The sequence below is a fragment of the Trachymyrmex cornetzi genome, unplaced genomic scaffold (genome assembly GCF_001594075.2).
Source record: "Trachymyrmex cornetzi isolate Tcor2-1 unplaced genomic scaffold, Tcor1.1 scaffold229, whole genome shotgun sequence".
Classification (NCBI taxonomy): Eukaryota; Metazoa; Arthropoda; class Insecta; order Hymenoptera; family Formicidae; genus Trachymyrmex; species Trachymyrmex cornetzi.
The window spans coordinates 344,858-353,965 of NW_017296945.1; the positions used below are offsets into that span (position 1 = coordinate 344,858).

Below are 9,108 nucleotides of genomic sequence, written 5' to 3' on the forward strand. Positions count from 1 at the left end.
AAACGCTGTAGAAAAGATTACATGCTAAGAGAGTAATAAACATGAATATATAATACGTTAGATAAGACGATAATAGCTTGCAAATGGGGCTAGGCGTCAGCAAATCTGCTATTACAAAGCCTTCCAGCAACAAAAAACCGCGACTAAGCAACGATGCATGAGTGATGAAACAATAGTTAAAATCATATACATACTCACGCATACACACACGCAAGCACCTACATATACCACTCATGTCAGTCTCGTTTAAATACTATGAGTGACGCGATGAAACGCGAGGCAGCAGAACGAAAGCAGGACAAAGAGGGAGATATTTTTATTAATACAGTAAGAGAATTACAATATTTGACTGAGGCAGGAGAAAGCAGCACAGAACTCAGTGGAACGATGAATGAGAAGGATAAGTAATTTTGGTATCTGGTTACAAAGGGTTAAAAGTGAATTGAAGCTCAGAGTTCAATTGAAGGAGGCGTCGCAGATATAAGGGAGCATCAGAGTGAAGGAGAGGAAAAACCTAGACAGTATAGGTGGAGAATAAAATGTTGCCACATCCTAAGCCAGCCGGATCTCTGGTAATACGGAGATATATGGTCGTATTTACTGACGTAATAAGAGAAGCAGAGGTAAAAAATTTATATAGGCTGTACACGATCTAGGAGTTGTTGATTAAGAGCCGGAACGTAGACATCGGCCAAATCAAATAGCGAAATAACGCTTAAATGAGAAGTGAGGAGTTTCTGAGAGCATTAAAGGATGTGGCGAAGGGACTAAAGAAGATGTAGACGGGCGTATGCAGCTCGTCACACTTGACGGTCACGTTTGACGAATATGAAGATTGAACATGGATACCAAGAATCTCAATAGAGGTGGAGCGAGGAATTGGAAGGGAATTAAGAAAAATATGGAAGGATTGAATACGAGATAATAATGTTGAGGAACAGGAAATAAGCAAGGATGATTTAGAGTTTAGAGGGATTTAGATGCAGCGAATTATTAGTAGAGACCATTCAGCAATAGATTATAACAGCGAAATTCAGTTGGACATTAGGGGTCTGCGCTGGGTGCTATCTTGCACAAAAATTAATTGTGAATAACAATTTAAATTTGTACGTTTCGGCTCACGTTTTGAGCCAGCCTCGCCAATAACAATTACCGCTAATCGTGCTAAATATTATGTCGAACTCTGTATCACAAAATCGCTGTTCCCTCCAATTATGCAGTTGCAGTAGTGGAAATGCGATGAGAAACCATCATCCTCAACATAGTCTGATGTTGTGCCAACCAGTTGCAAAGCTGAGTGGAGTAAATGATCGATCTCAAGATATTATTTGTATCAAGATTTTTTGAATAGATGAAGATTTATTTTATGTTATTTACAAATGATGGCAAAACTCACCCAACCTCCAACAACGATCGCACGTGGATCCAAACATCATCAATTAAACATATTTATGATTGACGATTGTCAAAGTTAGACTAAAAATAATTTAAGAACCAAAAAAGACAGTGATGTTTTTTACCATGTTGATCACATAATAACCGTTAAAAACAAAAAGTGAAGTGTAGTGAGAACAGAAGCGTGTCAGTCAATTATAAAAATACACATATTATAACTTGTAGAGAATTCCTATTTAACCATGATTTAATGCCTCAGTATCAGTTTGAATGTTGAAAACATTTGATTAACGATTATATTTTGTTGATATTATATTTTGTTGTAATAATTAAAGAAGTCTATAATTTTGTATATTTCACTACTTCAATTGTTTATTCGGCAATAGATTTTAGAACTTCATTTAAAGCAGAACAATCAACTAAAGCATCGAATGGAAGAAAGGATTTGAGAAGAATTACATCGTCTGCATAAATGAAGAGATCGGAGGATAGAGAAACGTTAGACAAATCAGAGACAAAGATATTAAAAGTAAAACTACGAGAATGGAACTCTAGAGTATTCCACATAGAATGGCACGAGCAGAGGAGGAAAGCGGAAAAGGATTATATATGAGGACTTGCTGCGTGCGATTTGTAAGTAACAAGCAGTTTAGCGACAGGGCCAAATAATATAGACTGCATAGCTTCAGCTTGACTGATATTAGGTGACGGTTGAATGTATCGAAAGTCTTTTATAAATATTTTTCATAAATTTATATTTGCCTATAATTGTGAATTTAAGACTCCTTTAATGCTCTCATTTAAAGATACTATTAAACAAATGACAAGTAATATTAAAAGATCAAGTATTAGTATATAATGGCTGGGAGTACATTTTAAATTTTTACCTTAAAAAGACACATACTAATGAGAATTAATGCAATGGTGGCAAACGGTACGATATCATCGGTGTATATTGTTTTATGTGTCTGGTAACGTCGGATGTATACTGGATAGTAAAAGAAGTACATATAAAAACTCCATTTGGCCAAAGCATACAGGCAAGAAATATATGTCCTAACTTGTCCAACAGGATATTCAAACATGCCCAAATTGCAGAACACGCCGATGGTCATTAGTGGTGCCAGCGTTCTTTCTAGTGTCTCTGTCATAGTTTCCGAGTGGTCGGCTAATATTTTAACTGAATTAGTTCTTGCTGCTCGAGACACAAACACGTTTTAATATTTTTTATAAGATTGTCAGAAATAGTTTTCGCACTTTCTCTAAGAACGTTGTGAGAACTACACTGGGAGATATAACGTATGTTAAATGCCGTTCAACCAACACACAAGTATTGAACAACGGAATAGACACACAGATAATCTAGATTAGATTGTCATTCTTTTCACAATTTTTATTTATAGATGTGTATGTTAAGGCCACTATTTATGAATTACCCTTGAAAAAAAATTCATATTTTTATCTAGAACGATATCAAACATTTAATGAAATATTTAATAGTTATGATCGATCATAAAGATTACATTATGGATGAATTTATTTCAAATCGGTACCGTTTTATATGTTTTAACTATAACTGAATGAAGTAATGACATTTGTCCACAATTATACCCCATGTACTGCTTGTGGATCAGTTCCAAATGCTTTATTCTTTTTGGATTTATTTTCAATTGAACATAATATTGACTTTTTTCATGAAATATAACGCTATTTACTACCTCCTGTAAAAGCCATAAGATAATTCTGATGATATTACACTTTGAATGAATTTTTATATATATCCTACTTTATGCCTCATGTTTTATTATTTAACGAAGTTAATAAAATGTACAGCGTTATAGATAATAAATAAAAAACAGTGGACATTTGAAAAAGATAAAGTATATGCTAAAAAAATCTTGTGATATACGTTATTTCATAGAAAATACTATAATTATTTAAATGTACAACGCTATAATTATTTATATATATATAATGTTGTATAACGTATGTATGTGCCCTTCAACCAGCAAGTATTGAACGACAGAATGGGCACACAGATAATCTAGATTAGATTGCATTTCTTTTTGCGGAATATTTATTCATGTGTTATTATGAGGGATAAACGATATATACGTTACGTTACTATAAACGATATATACGATACGTTACTATACATAAAACATTGTGCCTTTATACTAGATGCAAATACGTTTAATGGATGCTTTTACTCACATGGCTTCTAACGACACGTGTCGACATGAGTTCAAGCTAATAATTTTAATAAAATATTTTATATATTGAAGTTATACGCACAATCCGGGAAAAAATATATCTTATATAATTATATATAGGTAGAAAATATAAAAAATGTAAAAAAATATAAATATAAAATTATATAAAAAATTGACATATATTTCTTACAACTATATGTACATAAGACAAGAACTTTGTGACATTTAATCATTTCCAGAAACTTTTTGCGATTGCTTTCTAAAAAATATTATAAGATTGATTAAATGAATTATAAGTAGACATTTCGAATAATTTTAATTTAAGGATAAATTATTTAAGGATAATTTATCGACAATGATTCCATGTTGCTGATATAATAATAAATTACATTTTATACACTTACAAATCCACAGATATGCACTGTGGCTTCGACAAAGCAAGGCAATGAGAATATACGAATTATGGATCCGCTGTTGATGTGATTCGTTTTTTCCTTTACACTCTTTACACGTATTTATCAGAATATTTACAATGAATATAAAAATCTATCTTCTATACTACCTATATGCTAAATACAATTCTCTCGACCTGTCAATTCTAGCTAAAACGATTATCAATATTATTGACAATAATCTCTTCAAAATCGAATTAAATTAACTAAATTGCAATTTTTTAAATTCAAGAGATGTTATTTAGTTAATTTTTTAAATTCAAATATAGAATTTCAAGATTCTAAATGTACAGCGATATCAATATTTCCTTAAATTTACAAATATGTAGGAGAAAATTCGGTTTTTTTTAGATCTGTTGGAATTTAAGTTCTCAAAAATTAGACTTCGAAAAAGAACATAAAAATTTGACTATTTAGGTCTTTTTTGTTGCTAAAAACTGGTACATTATACATACTTAAAATAAAATAGATATTTAAAATTTTAAGAGAGTAAGATAGAAAATTTCAAACTGCAGCGACAAAAATCAGGCCTGCTTTCTCTCTACATTTACATTCTCCATTTTTCATCTGCTGCAATTTTTTATTATTATATTTAATTCATCTATGCTCTAATCATCTGTGTTAACTCACATATTTCTGTGACAAACTTACCTCTAAAAAAATATATGTATTTATATTGCGCCGAAGTCTCTCCCGTACTTCAGGCCATCTCTTATTTATCGCCAAGAAATCAGATCACAAAAGAGGATCTCCCTACAACATAGTAGTTTTGTGTTCAGGGCACCTATCGTATACAACAAATCAGAATGAATTTTGATCGGAATTATTCCGTTTTTTCTAGATTTCTATTGCGTTTAAAAAAGGGAATAATTAATTCCGATCGAAATTCATTCTGAATAATTCCATAATACATCCTACAGTTCTGAGCTTTTAACACTTCTGTCATTTCTCAATAAAGTTCTCATTCCCGTTGTATTGTTGTGCACATTTATTTCAGTGCGATTAATGTGTCCTCTATATGCGAAACGTGTGAGCGTAACAATATATACACTTATATTATAATTATCTATACATGTATATAAAAATAATTCTTCCTTAAACGCGTTAATGTTAATTTACTCACAATAAGAGGTATAAGTAATCGAACAGGCTAAGTTTCACACTTCTTGATGAAATATCTAGGTCTAGACTATGATATAAAAATAATGTATCATGCAATGTAATAATACTGTAACAACAGTTGCGCCGTGATCCATGCGAGTTTTACAAATTTTCTGATTGTTTGCTGAACTGGCGATAATCGCGCATCGAAGTAGCAGAGAATCCGTGATTATTAAAATGAAAGATTAACTAGATGGAACTGTACAGTTTGCAGTAGAGCGATTATTAATTTATAATGTGCCGCCAAAGCATTTTCGTCAGTTCTGAATACTCTAATACTCTATCGGCATTCCCGAGATCGTAAACCTGATATAATCTTTATCCTTCTTATTTATTTACGTGTTTCCTTTTTTATCTTCAAATTTGCTTCGAATTTTCTGAATTCTGACCATTCCTAGATCTACCTTACGAATCTCGCTTAATTAACACTTAATTAGTTTTAAATTTCATTTGCATCATAATATCCTAAACGTCCTATAATTTTATAGAATTAAATAAATTTTTTAGAAAAAAATTTATAGAATAAAATAAAATTTTAATGCGAACAGAATGTAGAGTACGGTGATAAATATGCGAGAGAGTAAACGATAATGAATTCTAAATTCTCAGACTGCGCGTTCCACTTTTCTTCTTGTATTTAAAATCACAGAATCTAGCGTAATAATTGCAAAAACTGTCGGAATCTTCATGACTTAATCATAATATTCATCAGACACAATTGCAAAAAGTTAACTCCGTGGATACATCAAAACGCCGTGAATCCACGATTCTGATGGCAGTTATGGGCGACGGAAGCCAGGACCTCCGCCATCGCCTTGCCGGTCTCCTGCACCATGCTTTTCAAGTAGCCCGTGTCTTTTTGCAGCAGCATGTAAGGATGATCGAATTCCTGCGTACGATATATAAAAGTTCGCAGTTTAAGAGATAGTTTATATCGAGGCTGTTATAAATAAGTAAGAAATGAAACATTTTCTCAACGTAATCAGTATTAGTTACGTAGTCAAGATTTTGTAATTCTGTATCAACTAATAAGTGGCTTACTCCACAAAAACTCTAATAAAACAATACAAAAATGATCAAAGAGTATATTCGCAGGATTCATACAATAAAATATTTATATAAATCCAGATATAATTTATGTTGCTTTAAAAGATTGTAAATAAATTTCATAATCTGGAACAAGAAGTATAAAATATGTCAGAAGAATGACCGATAAATTCATAGTTACATTAACTTACCACAGAAAGGAAAGATTTTGTGACCTACTTAAATTCATTCGCTGGGTCGCTCTAATCATAAAATTCATAAAAAGACAAAATAAAAGAAAATTGACTCACTACCACGTTTTCGGCGTCTATCACCAAGATACGATCGCTGTCCATAACGGTGTTGAGTCGATGAGCAATTGTTAGCACTGTACACTTCTCGAATTTTTTCCTGATAGTTGTCTGGATGAGTTCGTCTGTTCGCGGGTCCACATTCGCGGTTGCCTCGTCCAGCACGAGTATTGGATTGTTCCTCACAATAGCCCGCGCCAAGCAGACCAATTGCCGTTGGCCGACGCTGAGATTGGAGCCACCCTCATTGATGTGGGCTTACAAGCCCATCTCCTTCAACTCGACCTCATCAAGAGCTCGCGATAGTGGTTCGTCCATATACGAGTCGAACGGACCGAGGTTCCGTCTCAGGCTGCCAGAGAACAGGAACTGTTCTTGAGGGATAATGCTTATCTTGGAGCGTAAATCGTGCAAGCCAATCTGGCTTGTGTCGACTTCATCGATCTCAATCAGATCGTCCATGTCGGACAGGCGGATGAGCGCCTGGATTAAGAATGACTTGCCAGCGCCGGTTCTACCAACGATGCCAATTTTCTCCCGCGGAAAGATAATAAAGTTAAGATTCTTAAATACCGGCGGCTCCAGCGGTGCGTAGCGCAAAAATACGTTCTTGAACTCGATCTAGCCTTCCTGCGGCCATTCGGACTTGGGCTTTTTACCAGGAGCACTTTCGAGAGGAGGCTCGCTGTCCACTTTGCTGGAAAAAGGTTGAAACAGAAAATATATTAACTGTTATTTTATTGGGTCACATTTTGAGAGAGATTGCTGCACGGACTTTTTCTCAGTCCCCTACGCCACACTATTATTTTGTACTACCCTTCATAAAATAAGTTTAAATTGATATATGACCTAGAATTTTGTTTTTCAAAATATCCATGGTAGTTCGATCCGGGTGTATAAAGATATGCACGCGGCGTGGAGTAATAGATATTAAAGATATTGAAAATTTAGTTAAGTACTTGTACTCAAGGATGCGCTCCACCGAAGTCATTTGGTTCTCCAATTCTGCGCTCTGACGCGTGCCCCACTGGAACATGCCGGTGAGACCGGTACTCTGCATGATCGCCAGGCCTACAAATCCGCCATCCATTGAACCTTGACTGTAGTTGTCTAGCACGAGAAAGCTCAGCGTGACTAACGTGATGTACAGTACACAGAAAATATCCAGCCAAAAACCGAAGGCGCGCGAGGTCAAGATAAAGATATACCATGCGGACGAATGAATATCCTGATAATTATCAAATTCCTTTGTGAGAATCGCTTCCGCCCCAAACGCGCGAATGGTCGATAACCCTTGAAGTGTCGCGCTCAGGTGAACAAAGACCGGCGAATGTGCTAAGAGAAATTAGAAATTCCATTTAGTTTACCCGAAGAATTACAATTTATCGTAAATTCCATGAGATTAATGATTTGGTTTCTATCTGTGATGGAATTTATTTTAGTCTATCGAAGATACTGTGTCGACTATCAAAAAATGAGTTTGCGATACTCACTGATGCCTTCAAGACGCTTGACGCTACGACTGGTGGCCAAATAGAATATTCTCATATAATAAAAGACAATACCAATTAGCACCGTGGGTATCAGCAGCCACACGTTTGCGGTGGCTACCACAATGATAATGCCCAGCAGCGCTATACCGATCTGAAGACAGTCAATAAACACAGCGGGCAGCATCTCATCAACCGTTTCCATGTCTTTGGAAAAGCGATTGAGTACACGTCCCGAAGTATTAGTGTTAAAAAATCGCATAATGGTGCGACTGATGCTGCGAAACATACGATCGTGCAAGCGCATTGAAGCCCTCATGCATGTCCAAAAAAACGTCCATGAACGGATAAGGGTGATGATGATTGTTAACACAATCAGCCCGCTATATAGATGTAGATGCATTGCATGCGGATGAGAGGACTATTCGGGTCTTCTACAACACCGTTGTCCGTTTGGCTCGTCTATAAAATTATATAATTAATAATTCCTATATAATCAATATGCAGAAGAATCTGTAGAAACTTTCTTATAGATTTTATTTTATTCACGTTATTAAAAATAAAACTTCTCTCTCTTGAAAATTTCGTATTTTAATTTTAAGGAAAAATTCTGCTTTTACTTATGAAAATTAAATTACAAATTTGAACTTTTTCCACGATAATAATAATTGCTCATTCAAATTCTTTATGTATAATATTATAATCAAAACTGGCACAACCTTTAGAAACAATTTTGAGTAAAACTAGAATTTAAAATATTGTATAATAACTAAATAATAAATATATTATTTATTGTACACATAGTGATGCACTTACATAGTTTTCCTTTATATTAATCCATTGAGCGAGAAAAAAGTCGCTGCCGCTAGCCGCAAATTGTGCTGTTATACAAAGCATAACTATGAATATAATGCACTAATTGCCGCCAGCACGAAAGTAATCCGTATATACTTTACCGGAAACAATGCCTACCGTTCGCATTTCAGCCACCTGAAATTAACAATTAATATGTTGTGGTAATTTGGCATCAAAATATAAAATTATTCTGTATATTATTCTA

The 9,108-nt window shown here is 34.3% G+C and overlaps 1 pseudogene; it reads right to left on the reverse strand.

Moving 5' to 3' along the window:
* Window positions 1–5,966: 5,966 nt before the first annotated feature.
* Window positions 5,967–9,108, reverse strand: part of LOC108760595 (probable multidrug resistance-associated protein lethal(2)03659) — a 14,375-nt pseudogene continuing 11,233 nt past the window's right edge.